Genomic DNA, 20,912 nt, shown 5'->3' on the forward strand with positions numbered 1-20,912 from the left:
ATTTGCAGGCAGGGCATTCCATGTCCCTCTTGCTCTCTGAGTAAATAAACTCCCCTCTGACATCGGTGCTATACCTATCACCCCTCAATTTAAAGCTATGTTCCCTCATGCTAGGCATCACTATCCCAGGAAAAAGGCTCTCACTGTCCACCCTATCAAACCCTCTTAACTGAGACATGTAAGATAATCAGTCACCACTCAGCCCTCTTCTCTCCAACAAAAACAGCTTCAAGTCCCTCAGACTTTCCACATAAGACCTTCCCACTATACCTGGCAACATCCTAGTAAATCACCTCTGAACCCTTTCTAAATCTTCCACATCCTCCCTATAATGTGGTGGCCACAAGTGTACATAATACTCCAAGCGCGGCAGCATCAGTGTTTTGTACAGCTGCAACACAATCTCGTGACTCCGAAACTCAATCTCTTTACCAATAACAACTAACATCCATATGCCTTCTTAACAACACTATCAACCTGGATGCCAACTTTCAGGAATCAATGTAAATAGACACAGAGATCTCTCTGCTCATCTACACTACCAAGAATCTTACCATTAGTCCAGTACTCTTTATTCCTGTTGCTACTTCCAAAATGAATCACCTCACACTTTTCCACATTAAACTCCATTTGCCACCACTCAGCCCAGTTCTGCAGCGTATCTATGTCCCTCTGTAACCAACAAAATCCTTTGACACTATCCACAACTCCATTAATCTTAGTGTCATCCGTAAATTTACTAACCCATTCCATTATGCCTCATCCAGGTCATTTATAAAACTGACAAACAGCAATGGCCCCAAAACAGATCCTTGCAGTACACCACTAGTAACTGAACTCCAGGATGAACATTTCCCATCAGCCATCACTTTCTGTCTTCTAACAACTAGCCAATTTCTTGATCGAAACCATTAAATCACACTCAAACCCATGCCTCTATATTTTCTGGAACAGCCTACTGTGAGGAACCTTATCAAATGCTTTATTGAAATCCATATACACCACATCAATGGCTTTATCCTCATCCATCTGCTTGGTCACCTTCTCAAATAACTCAATTAAGTTTGTGAGGTACAACCTACCCTTCACAAAACTGTGTTGACTTCAAAATATTTACCATTGCTAATAAATAACCCCATTATTTTTTCCATGGTCACCTAATGAAAGTAAGCTGTTATTAATACTCACAACATTGACATTGAAAAGATACTTCAGAGATCCAGTTTGTTGTGCTTAATTTTGGCCACCACTTGCAGTTACATTGCGATGTTGACGTTGTAATTTACAATGGAAAATACTCACAGAAAAACAGAATTTTAGATTTGTAGACAGGAAATGTATTTCATAAACCAAGACTTACTAACAAATTGCAGGCTATTCCCCAAAGACTTAAAGTAAGTAACAAGAGATGTGTTCCTTCGTGAGTGATACCCTCCCTCTCCACCTAATGTATAGAATGTGTATGCCTCATATTCATACATCTTTTAAAAAGCTTGCTAAACATCTTTCTGTCATGAACTGACATGTTTCTAGCTACATGACAATGGAAGTATAACTTGACTTTGTGCTTCTCTCCAACCAGGTTGCAAAATATTGTCTTTTTTTAAAGAAATCAATGGACTTGAAATTCCAACAGTGTCGAAACAATTAAATTTCCATGATTCCAATGATGTCAAATTTTACAACTAACCATTAATTATTTTTATCACCAAAATTATTAATTTTAAGCTAGATGGTAGATTAATTGTATGAAATCAATCCAATAAAGTACAGTTGACATAGCTTTAGAAAAAGAGAAATTTCCTGACTCACGTCAGAGATGTTTTTCAAAGGAGTTCTGAGTTCCTTTGTCAGTGAGTGTGTGTGCATCTATTAGCCTCTGCAATTGTACTCCCAACACGAGGATTTGTGTATGCAGACTTTGACCCACAGCCGGAATGTGTCATCAGGGAGGGGATTGAAGGGCTCGACCATGGGCATTCAAAAAGCAGCATTGAAACTGTAACAGAAAGTTATTATCATTCAGGAAGCATGCAATTAAATAAGTAAAACCTTTCTTCAACCAGCACCTATGAATGTCAAATGTGAAATGATTTCTGTTTGACCTCCATAATCTACTGAATTCGCAACCATAGCAAAATATTACAATTAAACATTTCCACAGCGTAAACATTCCTTTACACATTGTTTTTGAACATCCAAAGATGCCGGTTGGTATCAAAATTATGCTATTGATTTGTGTAGTGCAATTGCAACTGATGAGAATCCAGAATTATTTATCATAGGAACCCATCTTGAGAACAGATATATTTCCATTTTTACTGGTTATGTTTCCAGGTTCCAGAAATAAAAATACTTATTCTAATTGTAATTCTAATTGTATAAACTGTTCAACCCCAATTCAGATGAAAACCACACTGATTGTGTTATGCAAAGAGCTTGAGAGGTTCAAGATTAATGTATGTCTTCCCTCGTATTTTTGGAAAAAAATGATGACAGAAATGCATTTGCGTGCAGTTCATCTGAAAGCGTGTGAAATGGCAAATTCCAGTTTTAAATGACAAATTATTGTGCAAGCAATCTCTGAGAGAGAAAAAGGGTCAGGATTATGCTAAAACAATGAAAGAATATCAAATTAAGTCCACTGTGCTAATAGGAATAAAAATATTGAGTGGAAGTTCACTGAGAAGAGGCAACAACATGTATATCTATCTATGTACAACAAAAGCAAAGTCATTGGAGAAGAAAGATAAATTATAATCAAATTTCTCAAGAGACAGGAGGCTAATTATATATCTCTGTCGATATTAACAATTTCAACACGTCCTGTAAAAGTGTAGTTTGTATGCTGTTGCATATTCCAGCTTGTCACTTGTTAATATGCGATTTGTCTGTGCTTCATTATTTCTTGTACCAGTGCTGTACAAAGTGAGTAATCAAGAACAACTTTACTCCCTAATTTAAAGCAAATGTGCACCTAATCTCACACAGGTTAATGACTGGTGACTGTAGAACAAACTGGTGCGTTTTTCAATGCCCCGAACATCTTGACTGTACTGAACCAAACTGAAACTGTTGATCATTGTGGTAATCGTTGAAATTTTCTTTTGATGGTATCTCAAGTACTTAAAATTTGCGAATAGGTTTTTTTTTGTTTGCTTGATATTTAAATTCCAGCTCAGAAAATTGCTCAAGCAAGTGAATAGCCATCCCGTAATCCAATTAGGAGGACTGCAGCATCACTTCACGTGGTCACATGGAATACAGGGAAAATTAGCCATTTAGAGAATGAACTGCCCCAAAGGGAGGAGACAGAGGGTGGTAGTAAAGAGTAGCTTTTCATACTGGAGACCTGTGACCAGTGGTGTTCCACAAGGATCAGTGCTGGGTTCACTGCTTTTTGTCAATTATTTTAAAGATTTGGATGTAGATATAGGAGGTATGATTAGTAAGTTTGCAGATGACACCAAAATTGGAGGTGTGGTGGAGAGTGAAGAGGGTTAACTCGGACTTCAACAGCATCTGGATCAGATGAGCCAATGGGCCAAGGAGTTTAAATTTTGATAAATGTGAGGTACTGCATTTTGGAAAGGTAAGTCAGGGCAGTTCTTATACACTTAATGGTAAGGTCCTGGGGACTGTTGCTGAACAAACAGACCTTGAGTGCAGGTTCATATTTTCATGAAAGTGGATTCACAGGTAGACAGGATAGTGAAGAAGGCATTTGGTATGTTTGAATTAGAGTGGTGCTGTAAAAGCACAGCAGGTCAGGCAACATCCAAGGAGCAGGAAAATCGACGTTTCAGGCAAAAGGCCTTCATCAGGAATAGAGGCAGAGTGCCTGCAGGGTGGAGAGATAAATGACAGGTGGGTTGGTGTGGGGAAAAAGTAGCTTGAGTACAATAGGTGAATGGGGGTGGGGATGGAGGTGATAGGTCAGAGAGGAGGGTGGAGTGGATAGGTGGAAAGGACTATAGGCAGGTAGGACAGGTCATGGGGACGGTGCTGAGCTGGCAGATTGGAACTGGGGTAAGGTGGGGGGAGGAAACTGGTGAAGTCCACATTGATGCCCTGGGGTTGAAGTATTCTGAGGTGGAAGATGAGGTGTTCTTCCTCCAGGCATCAGCTGGTGAGGGAGCGGCGGTGGAGGAGGCCTAGGACCTGCATGTCCTCGGCAGAGTGGGAGAGGGAGTTGAAATGTTGGGTCACAGGGTGGTGGGGTTGATTGGTGCGGGTGTCCCAGTGATGTTCCCAAAAATGCTCTGCGAGGCGGCGTCCAGTCTCCCCAACGTAGAGGTGACCGCATCAGGAGCAGCGGATACAATAAATTACATTGGTGGATGTGCAGGTAAAACTTTGATTGATGTGGAAGACTCCTTTGGGGTCTTGGATGGAGGTGAGGGAGGAGGTGTGGGCGCAGGTTTTGCAATTCCTGCGGTGGCAGGGGAAGGTGCCAGGACGGGAGGGTGGGTTGTTGGGGGTATGGACCTGACCAGGTGGTCACGGAGAGAATGGTCTTTGCGGAAAGGGGTGTGGAGGGAAATATATCTCTGATGGTGGGGTCCGTTTGGAGGTGATGGAAATGTCGGCAGATGATGCAGTTTATGCGAAGGTTGGTAGGGTGGAAGGTCTTTGGTATGTTTGCCTTATTGTTCATTGCATTGAGTGTATGAGTTGAGAGGTCATGTTGGGGCTGTACAGGACATTGGTGAGGCCAGTTTTGGAATACTGTGTTCAGTTCTGGTCTCTTTGCTATAGGAATGATGTGAAACGTGAAAAGATTTACAAGGATGTTGCCAGGGTTGTTGTGTATGAGCTAGGGAGAAGCTAAATAGACTGTGGCATTTCCCTGGAGCATCGGAGGCTAAGGGGTGACCTTATGGAGGTTTATAAAATCATGAGGGACATGGATAGGATCAATAGACAAGGTTTTTTCGCTGGGGTAGAGAGTCCAAAGCCAGATGGCATAGGCTTAAGGCATGAGGGGAAAGCTTTAAAAGGGGCATTTTTTCACGCAGATCTTGGTACATCTATGGAACGAACTGCCAGAGGAAGTGGGTACAGTGACAACATTTAAAAGGCAATTGGATGGTTATATGAATGGGAAGAGGTTAGGGTGATATGGGCCAAATGCTGGCAAATGGAACTAGGCTAATTGACGATATTTAGTCGGCATGGATGAGTTGGACTGAAGTATCTGTTTTCAAGCAGTATAGCTGTCTGGTTCTATGACTCGACAGCTTCAGAAAAACAACAACTTGTTTTCAAAGGGTCCTAAACAAGAGATTTGCATGCTTTGTATGCCCTTGATCTGTTTTTATTAAGATCATTCTACTTTCTTCCACTCTTTACAAAACTAAAGAAAAAGTCTTATACAAACTCAACAATTAATGGTGCAGCCAATATTAGTGACTGTTGGTGAAATATATTTGTACCCTTTTGCTTATGCACCATATTGCCGTGGTCTGGTGACTTCTAATCTAAGTGTTATCTATATTGAACAATAAGGTAGAAACCATTAAAACCAACACATGGAGCACAATGTCAAAGTACGCTGCTGAAATTGTCTAGATTTTTCGAGGTGTAAGAGTTTCTCCGACAGTGAGAAACACCAGAAAACTGTGAAAAATAACCTCAGTCTGCAAGTTTGCACCACTCATTCAATTAGAACGGTTTGAAGCTTTTCTGTCCCACCTTTGGTGGTGATACGTGATTTGAGACAGAACTGGAACTTTGTCCAGCCTCAAAGGCAAAATTATGAGAGTTTCAAAGAATTAAGCATAAAATCTGAATAATTAAGAGTACGAGCTATATTGTCAGTGGTAGGGAAAAAGTGCAGCAAGCTAAGTTATAGTCTCGATCTCACAGAAAATCCAAGCTGGAGAACATTTGAAGGCTTTGAAGAACTATCTTGAAAGCTCTACTAATGTAATTAATGGCATTAATTAATAATGTAATACATTTTGAACATTTATAAATGTTTTCCTAGAAAGAAGTAAAATCAGCTTCTGAAGATGGCTGTTGGATGCCAATGAGTCAATCTGCAACATGGAACAGATTGACACCATTTACTCTCAAGGTGATTAATCATTTGCTAGAATCATAATCACAGGAGAGCATTCCTTTAACGCTTTTAGTGATTTTTTTGTATATTTGTGGATCCACAACTACTTCGGAATCTATGTCTATGATTGTCTGAAGAATCTTAACTAAAAGCTAATCTTAGTATTGTTACAGAATGATGAAATATTCCTAAGAAACAACTAATTAGTGTGAAATGTTCTTATCTGTGTGTCATGTGGAAACAAATACACCTGCACATTCTATCTCAGCTAGAACCTTGAGTCTACAGAGCTCCTATTGTTCCACTTATGAAAAATGCATGAAACAAACTAACTACTGTCAGCCATATTATGCTGCATTAGCCATGGGCAGCTATTGGCCATGTTGTGCTGCTCAGTCATGGGCAAACCTAACAACGTCTCTTGAGTGTCCCCAATTTTAATCCCCATCATACATTGTCCTAATCCAATTGTTCGAGAATTGATCCCTGAATCTCTGTCTTTTTATTTCTCTTTCTTCCTTTCAGAAAATTGACCTCTTTTGATTTCTTTTGATCACCTTGCCTAATATTGCTTTGAGTCTTGGTGCTATATTCTGCTACATAGTACTCCTGTGAATTGCCTATAACATTTTATTCTGTTAAAGGTAATATACAAATTCAAATTGTTTTTGTTATACATATTTAACTATGTTTGGTGCAGTAAATGTCTTAATTTGAATGTATCTGTCATTGAAAAAGAGTCCACATTTATCTAATTAACTCAGAAAACAGTATAATTTGTTCAAATACCTACAAGTAGAAAAGGCTACCAGTGCTTATATTGGTACCTAGCTCAACTTAGAATCATATTTGTAATTCAAAGAACAAATGTCAGACTTAACATTCTGAAAAAAAAAACACATGCCCATACACTCAAACTATGTTTAACAACTTTTGTCTTCAAATGTGCTTGCTTTCCCAGGTTGGTGTGAGCTCTGACCTTCTGTTAATCTCGCCTCCACTATTATATTAAATCTATACCACTCACAATAACTTCCTGCATCCATGGTATTTTCTCCTCTCTGTGCTTTTTGTATGTCACCAGCCATGTGAACTTTCTTTGCATGCACAGCATGAACATCTTTTTTTGGCAGTTCCTACAAAAAAAGTAGGTACATGATGTTTAAAAATTGGTCACATCCAATTATCCAACTTTAGTTTCTATATCACAGGACAATGTTAAGGGTTAAAACAGAATCTGTTTCCACTTGAGTGAACAATGCCATAGAAGATTTGTTAACGAATGAAAACACCTTATACAAAGGACCTTTCTCTGTGCTGTAGATCTCTATCACTCTATGATTATCTAGTGCAAGCTCACAATATTTTTGATTAGGCTGCATTGTCAGTAACAATGAAAAGAAACATCATAAATTCTCAGATCTTTAGAAACTGGCCTTTCTGAAGGCAGAAACTGAGGATTTGTAAATGGCTGCTAATGCAGCAAATCATCAGTCTGCAATTATCTTCCAGTTGACAACAGGAAATATTTGTTTTCATCACTAAGTGTGCCTGAACAGTGACCTTAAATACTGTCACATTTTCCACATGACTGCAGTGGTACTTCATACCTTGGCTAGCCTCCCAATTTCCACCCTCTATACATTTCAGCTAAGTCAATAACTCCACTATCACATTCCAACTCATATCAAGGTTGTTTTGCCCATTCCTCCCAAATCTTGTTGATCCGCATTGGCCCCAGCCTCAAGTTTAAAATTTTGCATTATTGCATTCACATCTTCATTTCTCCCTCGGTCTACAGTCTTCTTCAGCCCCATAACCCTTAGAAATCTCTGTGCTCCTTGGTCCCTTGTGTGTCTGTCATTTTAATCACTCATCTTCACCTATTGAACCCCTAGGCTCCCTCCTTAAAACATTCCAACTCTTCTCTCTCTCTCTTCTCCTTTAACTGCAGGACTTGTACATTTAATGGTAAGGTCCTGGGGAGTGTTGTCAAACAAAGAGACCTTGGAGTACAGGTTCATACTTCGTGACAAGTGGATCCGCAAGGTGAACAGGATAGTGAAGAAGCCGTTTGGTACACTTGCCTTTTTTGGTCACATTAGGGCTGTACAGGACATTGATGAGGCCACTTTTGGAATACTGCATTCAATTCTGGTCTTCCTGCTACAGGAAAGATGATGTGACACTTGAAAGGGTGCAGTAAAGATTTACAAGGCTGTTGCCAGGGTTCGAGGGTTTGAGATAGAGGGAGAGGCTGAATAGACTGGGGCTATTTTGCCTGGAACATTGGAGGTTAAGGGGTGACCTTATCGAAGTTTCTAACATCATGAAGGGCATAGATAGGATAAATAGACAAGGACTTTTCCCCAGGGTAGAGGAGTCCAAAACTAGAAGGTATAAGTTTAAGTCGAGAGGAGAAAGATGTAAAAGGGGCCTAAGGGGCAAATTGAATTGAATTGAATTGAATTGAACTTATTGTCACATGTACTGAGGTACAGTAAAAAGCTTTGTCTTGCGAGCAATACAGGCAGATCATATAGTTAAGAAGCATAGATAGTAAATAATAGGTAAACAGTGGCAAGAACACAGGTACAGGTGAAAGTTAAGAGTTTGTGAGTCCATTCAGTATTTAACAACACTAGGTAGAAACTGTTTTTCACACAGAGGGTGGTGCATGCATGGAATGAGCTGCCAGAGGAAGTGGCTGAAGTTGGTACAATTCCATATTTAAAAGGCTTCTGACTGGGTATAGTAATAGAGTCATAGAGGTGTACAGCATGGAAACAGACCCTTCGGTCCAACCTGTTCATGCCGACCAGATATCCCAACCCAATCTAGTCCCACCTGCCAGCACCCGGCCCATATCTCTCCAAACCCTTCCTATTCATATACCCATCCAAATGCCTCTTAAATGCTGCAATTGTACCAGCCTCCACCACTTCATCTGGCAGCTCATTCCATGCATGCACCACCCTCTGTGTGAAAAACAGTTTCTACCTAGTGTTGTTAAATACTGAATGGACTCACAAACTCTTAACTTTCACCTGTACCTGTGTTCTTGCCCCTGTTTACCTATTATTTACTATCTATGCTTCTTAACTATGTGATCTGCCTGTATTGCTCGCAAGACAAAGCTTTTTACTGTACCTCAGTACATGTGACAATAAGTGTGAAAAAGTTGCCCCTTAGGTCTCTTTTATATCTTTCCCCTCTCACCCTAAACCTATGCCCTCTAGTTCTGGACTCCCCGACCCCAGTGAAAAGATTTTGCCTATTTACCCTATCCATGCCCCTCATAATTTTGTAAACCTCTATAAGGTCACCCCTCAGCCTCTGACACTCCAGAGAAAACAGCCCTAGCCTGTTCAGCCTCTCCCTGTAGCTCAGATCCTCCAACCCTGGCAACTTCCTTGTAAATCTTTTCTGAACTCTTTCAAGTTTCACAACATCTTTCCGATAGGAAGGAGACCAGAATTGCACGCAATATTCCAACAGTGGCCTAACCAATGTCCTGTACAGCCGCAACATGACCTCCCAACTCCTGTACTCAATACTCTGACCAATAAAGGAAAGCATACCAAACGCCTTCTTCACTATCCTATCTACATGCAACTCCACTTTCAAGGAGCTATGAACCTGCACTCCAAGGTCTCTTTGTTCAGCAACACTCCCTAGGACCTTACCATTAAGTGTATAAGTCCTGCTAAGATTTGCTTTCCCAAAATGCAGCACCTCGCATTTATCAGAATTAAACTCCATCTGCTACTTCTCAGCCCATTGGCCCATCTGGTCAAGATCCTGTGGGACTAGATTAATGTAGGATATCTGGTCGGCATGGATGTATTGGACCTCTGTGACTCTATGCTTCTGAAAACCCATCTTCTGATACTCCTAGGGATGTTTTGCTATGTTACATTATTGACTATAAGATACTTTGGGATATCAAGATTTGTGAAAGTTACAATTTAAATACAGTGATTTTTCATTTTCTTTGAAAGCTGGGCACATTTCTACAAGTTAATGATCACATCTGTTCACCAGATTCTGACCTGTCAATGAACATTGCCAGTGTTGGCAACAGTAGCTGCAATATTCGAAAAACTAATACTCTGTGATAAATGGAGAAAATAATATTAATTCATATTGCAATGGATATAGTCCTTCTTCAGTCCTCAAAATTACGGGCAAGATCTGAAATTGTCAATATTGTGTGTCATTAGCCCTGCGAGTCCTCAGCTGCAGTGTTCCTGTAGATATAGCGTCTAACCTTTGGGGCATGTTATGATAGATTTGCTGGCCTGTTGTTTAGTCTTCCAGATGAATGAAGGATACATGAAGGTCAGTGGCTAAGATCAGAGATGGATCGAGGGCAAAATGAGTTGCAGGGAGGCAGTACATTGGATTTGTTTTTTTGGCAAACAGTAATGGAAAAAGTAAAATATATTTGAACTGAACCTAAAGAAAAACAGGGTATAACAAAGAAAAGAAAGCGAAATGAAAATGGAACTAATTTTCATGTAATGCACAGGTTAGATTGAAAATATAAATCTTTGGCAGATATTCAGAAAAGCTTAAAAATATCATGTCAATCAAAAGACCAGAGAGCACAAAAGATTAGTGAATGTGAATCTAACCAAAGTTGATGGCATATATGTTACCTCTCTGTGCCGGTCATAATTAATTTGAACAAAGCAGATCTGATAGCTGTATTCCAGTTCCCAGAGAATATGTCACAATGCGACAATTATTGGCACTATATTACTATTCTCTTTCTTTTGTTAGATTATGGGCACCACCAGCAACTTTGATATTTGTTGCTCATCCCCTTCCCATTCATGATGATTGTAAGTTGTCTTGGTAAAATCTTCTTTGCTCGGAGTAAATTATATAGAGCGATGAGTTTCTTTTGCTTGGTATCATCCCAAGCAACATTGCATGTTAACTGCAGCTAGTGCAGTGTTACAGGAGAAGAAGGCAGGCACAAGTACATTCCCCATGTGTTCTGCAACCCCAGAATCATTGAATTCCTACAGTGTGGAAGCAGGCCATTTGGTTCATTGAGTCCACACCGACTCTCTGAAGAGCATCCCACACAAACTCAACCCCACAAGCCTAGCCCTGTCACCCTTATGATGATACTACTCCTTTAACAAGTTTGTGTTGTCCTTAGTTTTATTCAAAAGTGATTTAATACATAGATTCCAAAATGTCTGGCTTCATTTCCTTGAAGAGACTTTTAAGTTAAAAAAAAACACTTGTACAATGAAAAGGAAGTAGTCAGTTCTCCCACCTCAGCTTTCCTTTTGTTTGGGTGGGGTTGGGTTTTAGCAGTCTGGCTGTTCAGAGAAAGCAGTCAGCTTGTTTCAGCAGCCATCTGTCTCTCTCTGACATCTACCCAGTAAGACTCTGTGTTTGAACTTATTTGTTGTGTCAATGGGTGTTTATCAGGATTGTTGCAAGTATTTGGAAATAGAGTAGTAAGCAGGAACTCATTTGCCCCGGATTGATGGCCTGTTGAGTTCTCTGGAGCAGCTTTTAGGTCGGTTAAGTTATTCTATATTCTGCTCTCTTTTGTTTGTGTTTCATTTGGTAACCTTGCAAATAAATTCTGTTTTGTTTAAAACTAAGTGGTTGGGTCAGCTGCGTCAGTCCTGCGATATCCACTTGACACCTGCTTAAAACAACTAGAAATGTTAGGGTCTGGGCTACTTTCCTGAAGTGTTTTGAGGTGGCCTGGTCTGGTACATAAGACCCTGCATTTCCCATGGCTAATCCATCCAGCCAACATATCCCTGGACACAATGGGTAATTTAGCGTGGCCGATCCACCTAACCTGCACATCTTTTGGCATCTTTGGAAGGCTTTCAGTCAAAATGATTCTAATATCACATTGCCCAATTAGCTGATGGAACACCAGGACTGAACTTCCAAGTGCAGGAAAGGGCAAACAATGGTTACAATTAAGCTTCAGAAAAAAATTGGTTTCTTTGAGAATCCTGATGCCTCAGAAATGTAATGCAATTTGGGTAGGAGGGTAGGGTAAAGGAGAGTAGTAAGCAGGAACTCACTTGCCCTGGATCGATGGCCCGTTGAGTTCTCTGGGCTGCTTGTTAGTGAGTCAGGACACTATTTTCAAATCAGAAATCATCAAATCTGAATAGTTTGGTTCACAGTTGTATAGCTATCAGGCTCAATGAGGGGTCTAGATACAAGGTTCTGGTGGGGCCTAATAGGTAGATGCTGAGATATTGTATTCATTGGTCAGGGAATCCAAATCAGTGAAGCATACTCTGAAGATAAAAGGCCAATCATTTATGACTGAGATGAGGAGAAACTGCCTCACTTAAAGAGTTGTGAATAATTAGAATTCCAGAGGGAGTGCATGTTCCATCATTCAATACATTTAGGGCTGGGATTAAGAGAATGTTGATCTCTCAGGGAACCAAGAGAGCTGGGGCATGGATGGAAAAGTGGAGTTGAAGTTCAAACTCAGCCATGATCATGTTGGATGGACTGCAAGTCACAAGTAAGTTCATGTGCACAAGGTTCGGATAAGGACGACACTGTCAAGGATTATGGAGAATACTAGCTCCATGTTGGCAAGGGAGAAAGCACAGTGCTTGGCCTCTCTGTGGTTTCCATTCTAGCCCCTGCTATCCTGCAAATTTGGAGGCACTGCCAATGAGCCCCCTTATCTGTTGAAGCCTTTGTATGCACAGGTCACCTACTCCTCTGTCATCCTTGTGAAGGGGCAATAACACTCTCAGGAAAATCTCAGATTTCACCACAAACAACTCCAAAGCACTGCAGAGCACTTCCAGGAACATTGCAATCAAAAAGGAACCTAAAAACAAATTGTGGGCCCAGACCTTCGAGTACCAAGTGAGGCAGGGTTCTTTTTGTGCTCCAACACATGTTATCTGGATAGAAACTACAAAAATGTTGCCCATGATGTCAGCTGGATAACTCTGTTGCCACATCAGCTGGTTTGACATCAAGCCAGCTTCTATTTCAGGTTTTCCAGCGCAACACACTCATTCCAAGGCTTGCCCTTGCACCCAGCAGCTCAACATGGATACTCATTGGAGGCCTCCTTTATGCCATTCAATCCGAATACTCCACACTATTTTTACATATTTAATTTCTCAGGGAATCAAGGAATGTAGGAAGTGGGCAGGAAAGTGGAGTTAAGGCAGAAAATATCTGATTGTGTTGAACAGCAAGCTCGAAGGATTGTATTACTTCTGCTTCTAATCTTTAAGTTCTGTTTGGGTATCGATGTTTCTTCATCAGAGGTCTGCTCGTGTTCACTCTCTCAATGATAATCCTGAACTGGCTGCCATGCTCATGTTTCCTGGATAGCTGAAGGCATAAAAGTAGAGCAGGAAGGGTTATGCTGTGGGAAATGGCATTTGTATCAAAAGCAACAGGTATAGAGGGATATATACAAGTTAAGTAACTGGGTAAAAACTTGACAGATGTAATCTGTGGAAAAATGTGAGGTGGCAGGAAAAATAGAGGAGCTGAATGTTAGAGTCACAGAGCTATAGAATCATAGTGTCACGCAGCATTGAAACAGACCCTTCAGCACACCATAACTATGCCAACCAACAAACACCAAACTACATTAGTCCCATTTACGTGCACTCATTCCAGAGTCTATTATGCCCTGGCATTTTATATGCCCATCCAGATGCTTCTTAAATGCTGTGAGAGTTACCTGCCTCCACCGCCCTCTCATCGCATATTTCTGCCACCTCTGGGTGAAAGAAAACTTTTCCTCAAATTCCCCAAAAAGTATTTAACTCCTCACTTTAAACTTATGCTGTCTGATCTTGGACACGTCTGCTGTTTGGGAAAATGTTCTCACAATCTACCCTGTTTATGTCTCTCATAATTCTGTATACCTCAATTAGATTCCCCCTTCAGCCTCCTCTGCTTCAAGGAGAACAAACCCAGCCTACCGAATTTCTCCTCATAACTGAAACTTTTCAACCCAGGCAACATCCTGGTGAATCTCCTCTGCACCCTCTCCAGTGCAATCATGTCCTTCTGATAGTGTGGAGACCAGAACTGTACACAGCATTCCATCTGTGAATGAACCAGTCTTTTACAATGTTGTAATGAGACGTCGTGTTCCTATATTCTAACCCCAGCAAAAGAAGGCTGGTGAACCCCTTCTTCACCAGTTTAACTACCTGCTCTGATACGTTCAGGGATCTATGGACACCGATGTCCCTTTGTTCCTCACTACTCCCGAAAGACCTACTGTTCATCGTGCATATTCTTCCCTTATTGGATCTCTCAAAATGCATCACCTCATACTTATCAGGATTAAGTTTCATCTGCCATTGCTCTGCCCAATTTACCAGCTGATCAATATCAGACTGCAGCCAGCGGCCATCCTCCTCACAATCAACAATGGACAAAGACTTCGAAAAGTTACAGCACAGATGGAGTTGGGCTTTGCTGTGAACAAACCACATTAAATTAACACAGGTTTAGCAGGCAATAGGGAGGCAAAGGCAATGTTAGCCTTTATTTCAAAGGGGATAAAGTATAAAAATAGAGCACGATTGCTAAAACTATGCAAAGCACTAATTAGAACGCAATTGGAATATTGCAAACACTTTGGGTCCCAAATCGAAAGAGGATGCCTATAAGATGGCAGTACAGTAAGACTCTCCAGCCGGAGCTCCTCTGCTCATTAGCTCCAATTCCTTTTTCTTTCAGTTTTTCTCTCCTTGCTTCAGTTTTTCTTCCACCTTCTTGCACCCCAAACCTTTAACTTCTTAAACTACCTTAGTGGAGGAATGCAGGATGGAGAGGAGTCATGGAGCAAGTTGAAGCCTGAGCAGGGAACAGAATGAATCCTGGCTGAGTCCCGAAGTGAGTCTAGGCCGGAGCAAGGAGCAGAGTGATCGTGGACTGAATCCTGGAGCGAGTTGAGGCTGGAGCGGGGAGCAGATCAAATGTAGGGAGCAGAGTGAGTGCGGGCAGAGTTCCGGAGCAAGTCATGGCCAGAGCAGGAAGCAGAGTGATTGTGGGCCGAGTCCCAGAGTGAGTCAAAGCTGGAGTGGGGATCAGAGTTCCAGAGTGAGTTGAAGCTGGAGTGGGGATCAGAGTTCCAGAGTGAGTTGAAGCTGGAGTGGGGATCAGAGTTCCAGAGTGAGTTGAAGCTGGAGTGGGGATCAGAGTTCCAGAGTGAGTTGAGGCTGGAGCGGGGAGCAGAGTGAGTGTCAGCTGAGTCCCGGAGCAAGTCGAGGTTGGAATGTGGAGCACAGAGATCATTGGTGGAATCGTGGAGCAATTCAAGGCCGCAGCAGGGAGCAGAGTGATCGTGGATCAAAGCAAGTCGAGGCTGGAGCAGGGATGAGGAAGCAAAGCGAGCCTGGGCTGGCAGGGAATACAGGTCCTGGACAGAAGCCAGTGCACGGAGGCATTGAGGCCTCATGTTGTGAAGCCTGGTGGGCACGGATTCAGTGTAAAAGGACAAGTTGAGTATTTTAAATATACTTCATATTATCCTCTTAACTTTTTAAGCTCTGTATTCCATGCTTGTCTATTTTTCTACTATTTCAATTCAGTAACAACACTTAAAGTATCTGTACCTAGGCATCGTGTACCTAAGCTGTTGCTGAGAGGCAATATTACAAACTTTTCAATTCACTCAGTGGATGCACCTGACAGTAAAGGCTATTCTATTTTATTCTTAACCATTGAATGAGGAATGGTGAGTAGGTTGGGCTTGTACTCACTCGAACTTGGAAGAATGAGAGGGGATCTTACTTAAACATATACAATTCATAATGAATTTAACAGGCTAAATGTGGAAAGTTGTTTTCCCTTGAGGGAGAGTCTAGAACTAAACCCCATTTAATACAGAGATGAGGAGGAATTTCTTCTGTCAGGAAGTAGTAAAGCCTTGGAATTCTTCACTGCAGTGGGATGTCAAGGGTGATTCATTAAGTATAGACAAAGCTGACACAGGCATGTACTTAATTAGCAAGGGCATTGAGGGTTCTGGGGAAAAGGCAGGGAAGTGGAGTTGAAGATTATCAGATCAGTAATAATCACACTGATGGGCTGAATGGCCTATTTCAGTCCCCACATGTTATGCCAGATTGTAAGATCATGGTGAATTGATACTTAAGAAAAAGAGCACAAGGCATGATACCATATTTTCAGTGACACCAGATGCAACATCTCAGTTACTGTCAGCCCGCTACTGTGGAGGGTGCCCAGGAGATGCAGGTGTGTTTGTCTGCCAGTGGTTCTCTGCTACCCCTTCCTGTTGAGTGCAACACTGTCCTATAATACAGAGGAAAAGGTGTCAGTCAACGTGTTGTTACATGCTTGAGCTAAATCGTTAGAAAGATCTGGAAGATGTGAAGCATACATTTATAACACAATGAATGTAGAAGTTAAGAGCAGAAGGAGGCCACTCAGCACCTTCTCCATTGAACATGGTTGATCTGACCATGGACTCAACTCCACTTTCTACAAATAGCTTAGTCACAACCTTATTGAATGGTGAAGTGGGTTTAAGAGGTTAACTGCTGTACTCCTGCTCCTAGTTTGTATGCTTGTATGTGGGAGATAGATGCAGAACTGGTGCTTGCTTAAAGTTGGAAGAAAAACATCTGAACATTGGGTATGACTCCTTGTTGTTAATGGTTGATGGGGTTAACATTCACCAAGCAGCATGCATTTGCTAACCTTAACCACTTGTGTCAGGTCATTGAAACTTTCCTGACACATCCATGGGACCAAACTTTGGGAATTGACCTTTATGGTCACTTTCTTCCATTCCTGTTTATATGCTTTGAAGAACTGGTTCCCAATAAAAACACAACCTTGCTTTTGCTTTGATCTCATGGATTCAGGCCTCCCATAGCATTTCAGAGTTTGCCCGCTGGCTTGTTGCTTCTTTCCAATGTTACTTGTTTCCTCAAACTTTTCATGAAAAGTGACATACTTTCTTAGCATTTTATTTTCTTTGGAAGAAGGTAGTATTGATTATTCTATTATAGCAAGGATATAAATAAGCTAGAGAGGGTTCAGAAGAGATTTACCGGGATGTTGCCAGATATGGAAGGTTTGGGTGATAAAGAAAAGCTGGATAGGCTGGAGCTTTTCTCACTGGAGCGTAGGAGTTTATGAGATGATCTGATTGAGGTTTATAAAATGATGAGGTGTATATATAGGGTTAATGGTAGGTGCCTTTTCCACAGGATGAGAGATTTCAAGAGAAGAGGGGATGGGCATATTTTTAAGGTGAGAGGACAAAGATTAAAAAAGACATGGAAGGCAATGTTTATACACAGAGAGTGGTTTGCATGTGGAATGAACTTCCCAAGGAACTGGACGCAGTTACAACATTTAAAATACACTTAGATCAGTGCACAAATGATTCAAATGATGTTCAGCATGAATTAGCTGGACCGAAGGGTGTGTTTCCATGCCATTTAACTCCATGACTCCATGACTCTGTGTATTACTTATTACCCATCCCATTTGTCAAGGTTGTGATGGACTTTCTCATTGAACTAATGCTGCTGTGGTTTCCCCACTGTAGACCCGGGCAGAACATATCATAATTTTGACCAACAGAAACGACGGAACAATTCAAGCCAATGATATGGGGGATTCTGATAGTCCTACTATCTTTTTTGTGCTGGATCATTTTGCAGAGTTTGGTATGCGTTCTTGAAATAAGCATTTCTCAGAGTCTTTCCATCACATAAATATTCACTTCCCAATCTCTTCATTCATGTCTTCTCATTAATTTTGACCAGTTCTTGCCTCAGACTCAAGCCTAGTTGAGAGAAATCAGAATCAAAGATGGAAATAGGTGAGTGAATGAGAGAAAGAGATATGAACTTATGAACAAGGAACAACAGGATGCCAATTAGCCCTTCCAGTCTGCTGTGCCATTCATTAAGACCATGGCTTATTTGATTTTAACCTCAACTCTACATTCCTGCATACCTCCCAATTATCTTTCATCTGCTAGAACATAGAACATAGAACATAGAAGAATACAGCGCAGTACAGGCCCTTGAGCCCTCGATGTTGCGCCGATCCAAGCCCACCTAAACTACACTAACCCACTATCCTCCATATACCTATCCAATGCCCTCTTAAATGCCCATAAAGAGGGAGAGTCCACCACTGTTACTGGCAGGGCATTCCATGAACTAACAACTCGCTGAGTGAAGAACCTACCCCTAACATCAGTCCTATATCTACCCCCCCTTAATTTAAAGCTATGCCCCCTTGTAATACCCGACTCAATACGCGGGAAAAGGTTCATACTGTCGACCCTATCTAACCCCCTAATCATCTTGTACACCTCAATCAAGTCACCCCTAAACCTTCTTTTCTCTAGTGAAAACAGCCCCAAGTGCCTCAGTCTTTCCTCATACGATCTTCCTACCATACCAGGCAACATCCTGGTAAACCTCCTCTGCACCCGTTCCAATGCCTCCACATCCTTCCTATAGTATGGCGACCAAAACTGCACACAATATTCCAGATGCGGCCGTACCAGAGTCTTATACAACTGCATCATGACCTCAGGACTCCGGAACTCAATTCCTCTACCAATAAAAGCCAGTACGCCATATGCCTTCCTCACCGCACTATTTACCTGGGTGGCAACTTTCAGAGATCTGTGTACATGGACACCAAGATCCCTCTGCTCATCCACACTACCAAGTATCCGACCATTAGCCCAGTACCCCATCTTTTTGTTATTCTTCCCAATGTGAATCACCTCGCACTTAGCTACATTGAATTCCATCTGCCACCTTTCTGCCCAGCTCTGCAGCTTCTCTATATCCTGCTGTAACCTGCCACATGCTTCCTCACTGTCAACAACTCCTCCGACTTTCGTATCATCCGCAAACTTGCTCACCCAACCTTCTAACCCCTCTTCCAGGTCATTTATAAAAATGACAAACAGCAATGGTCCCAAAACAGATCCTTGCGGAACACCGCTAGTGACGGCACTCCATGAAGAAACTTTGCCATCAACTACTACCCTCTGTCTTCTTCCATCCAGCCAATTCCTAATCCAAACCTCCAACTCACCCTCAATGCCATATCTCCGTATTTTCTGCAGTAGCCTACCATGGGGAACCTTATCAAACGCCTTACTAAAATCCATATGTACCACATCTACCGCTTTCCCCTCATCAACCTCCTTCGTCACCTTTTCAAAGAATTCAATAAGGTTTGTGAGGCACGACTTGCCCTTCACAAAACCATGCTGACTATCCTTGATCACATTATTCCTATCCAGATGTGCATAAATCCTATCCCTTACAATTCTCTCTAAGACTTTGCCCACAACAGAAGTGAGACTCACCGGCCTATAGTTACTAGGGCTATCCCTACTCCCCTTTTTGAACAAGGGAACCACATTTGCTATCCTCCAGTCTTCTGGGACTACTCCTGTAGACAAAGAGGACATAAAAATCAAGGCCAATGGCTCTGCAATCTCCTCCCTTGCTTCCCAGAGAATCCTAGGATAAATGCCATCAGGCCCAGGGGACTTATCTATTTTCACCTTTTCCAGGATTTCCAACACCTCTTCTCTACATACCTCAAAGCCATCCATTCTACTTATTTGTGACTCAGTATTCTCATCGACAACAATGCCCTGTTCCTGAGTAAATACTGAAGAAAAGTATTCATTCAGTGTCTCCCCAATCTCTTCCGCCTCCACACGCAACTTCCCCCTACTATCCTTGACTGGACCTATTCCTACCCTAGTCATTCTTTTATTCCTAACATACCTATAGAAAGCCTTAGGGTTTTCCCTAATCCTATCGACTAAGGACCTTTCATGTCCCCTCCTTGCTGCTTTTAGCTCTCTCTTCAGGTCCTTCCTGGCTACCCTATAACTCTCAATCGCCCCAATTGAACCTTCACGTCTCATCTTGAGATAGGCCGCCCTCTTCCATTTAACAAGGGATTCCAATTCCTTATTAAACCACGGCTCCCTCGCACGACCCTTTCCTTCCTGCCTGACAGGTACATAATTATCAAGGACACTCAATAGTTGCCCCTTGAACAAGTTCCACATATCATTTACACTCTTGCCTTGGAGTCTACTTTTCCAAGCCACACATCCTAAGTCATGCCTCACCGCATCATAATTTCCCTGACCCCAGCTATAATTCTTGCCCTGTAGTACACACTTATCCCTCTCCATCACGAGTGTAAAAATCACCGAATTATGGTCACTATCCCCAAAGTGCTCACCTACCTCTAATTCTAACACCTGGCCTGGTTCGTTACCCAGAACCAAATCCAGTATGGCCTCACCTCTTGTTGGCCTGTCTACATATTGTGTCAGGAAACTCTCCTGCACACATTGAACAAACACTGACCCATCTAACGAACTTGAGCTATAGCTTTCCCAATCAATATCAGGAAAGTTAAAGTCCCCCATAACAACCACCCTATTACTGTCACTCATCTCCTGAATCATCTTCCCAATCCTTTCTTCAATGATTCTAGGACTATTAGGAGGCCTGTAAAAGACTCCTAACAGGGTGACCTCACCTTTCCTATTCCTAACCTCAGCCCAAACTACCTCAGATGGCAAGTCCTCATCCATCGTCCTTTCCACCGCTGTAATACTATCTTTGACAAGCAATGCCACACCTCCCCCTCTTTTACCCCCACCTCTGACCCTACTAAAACATTTAAATCCCGGAACCTGCAACAGCCAATCCTGTCCCTGTTCTAGCCATGTCTCCGTAATAGCCACAACATCGAAGTCCCAGGTACCAACCAACGCTGCAAGTTCACCTACCTTATTTCGTATACTTCT

Source organism: Chiloscyllium plagiosum, unplaced genomic scaffold (assembly GCF_037043375.1).
Source record: "Chiloscyllium plagiosum isolate Xiang-an unplaced genomic scaffold, Cpla_swu_hap1 HiC_scaffold_7, whole genome shotgun sequence".
Taxonomy (NCBI): Eukaryota; Metazoa; Chordata; class Chondrichthyes; order Orectolobiformes; family Hemiscylliidae; genus Chiloscyllium; species Chiloscyllium plagiosum.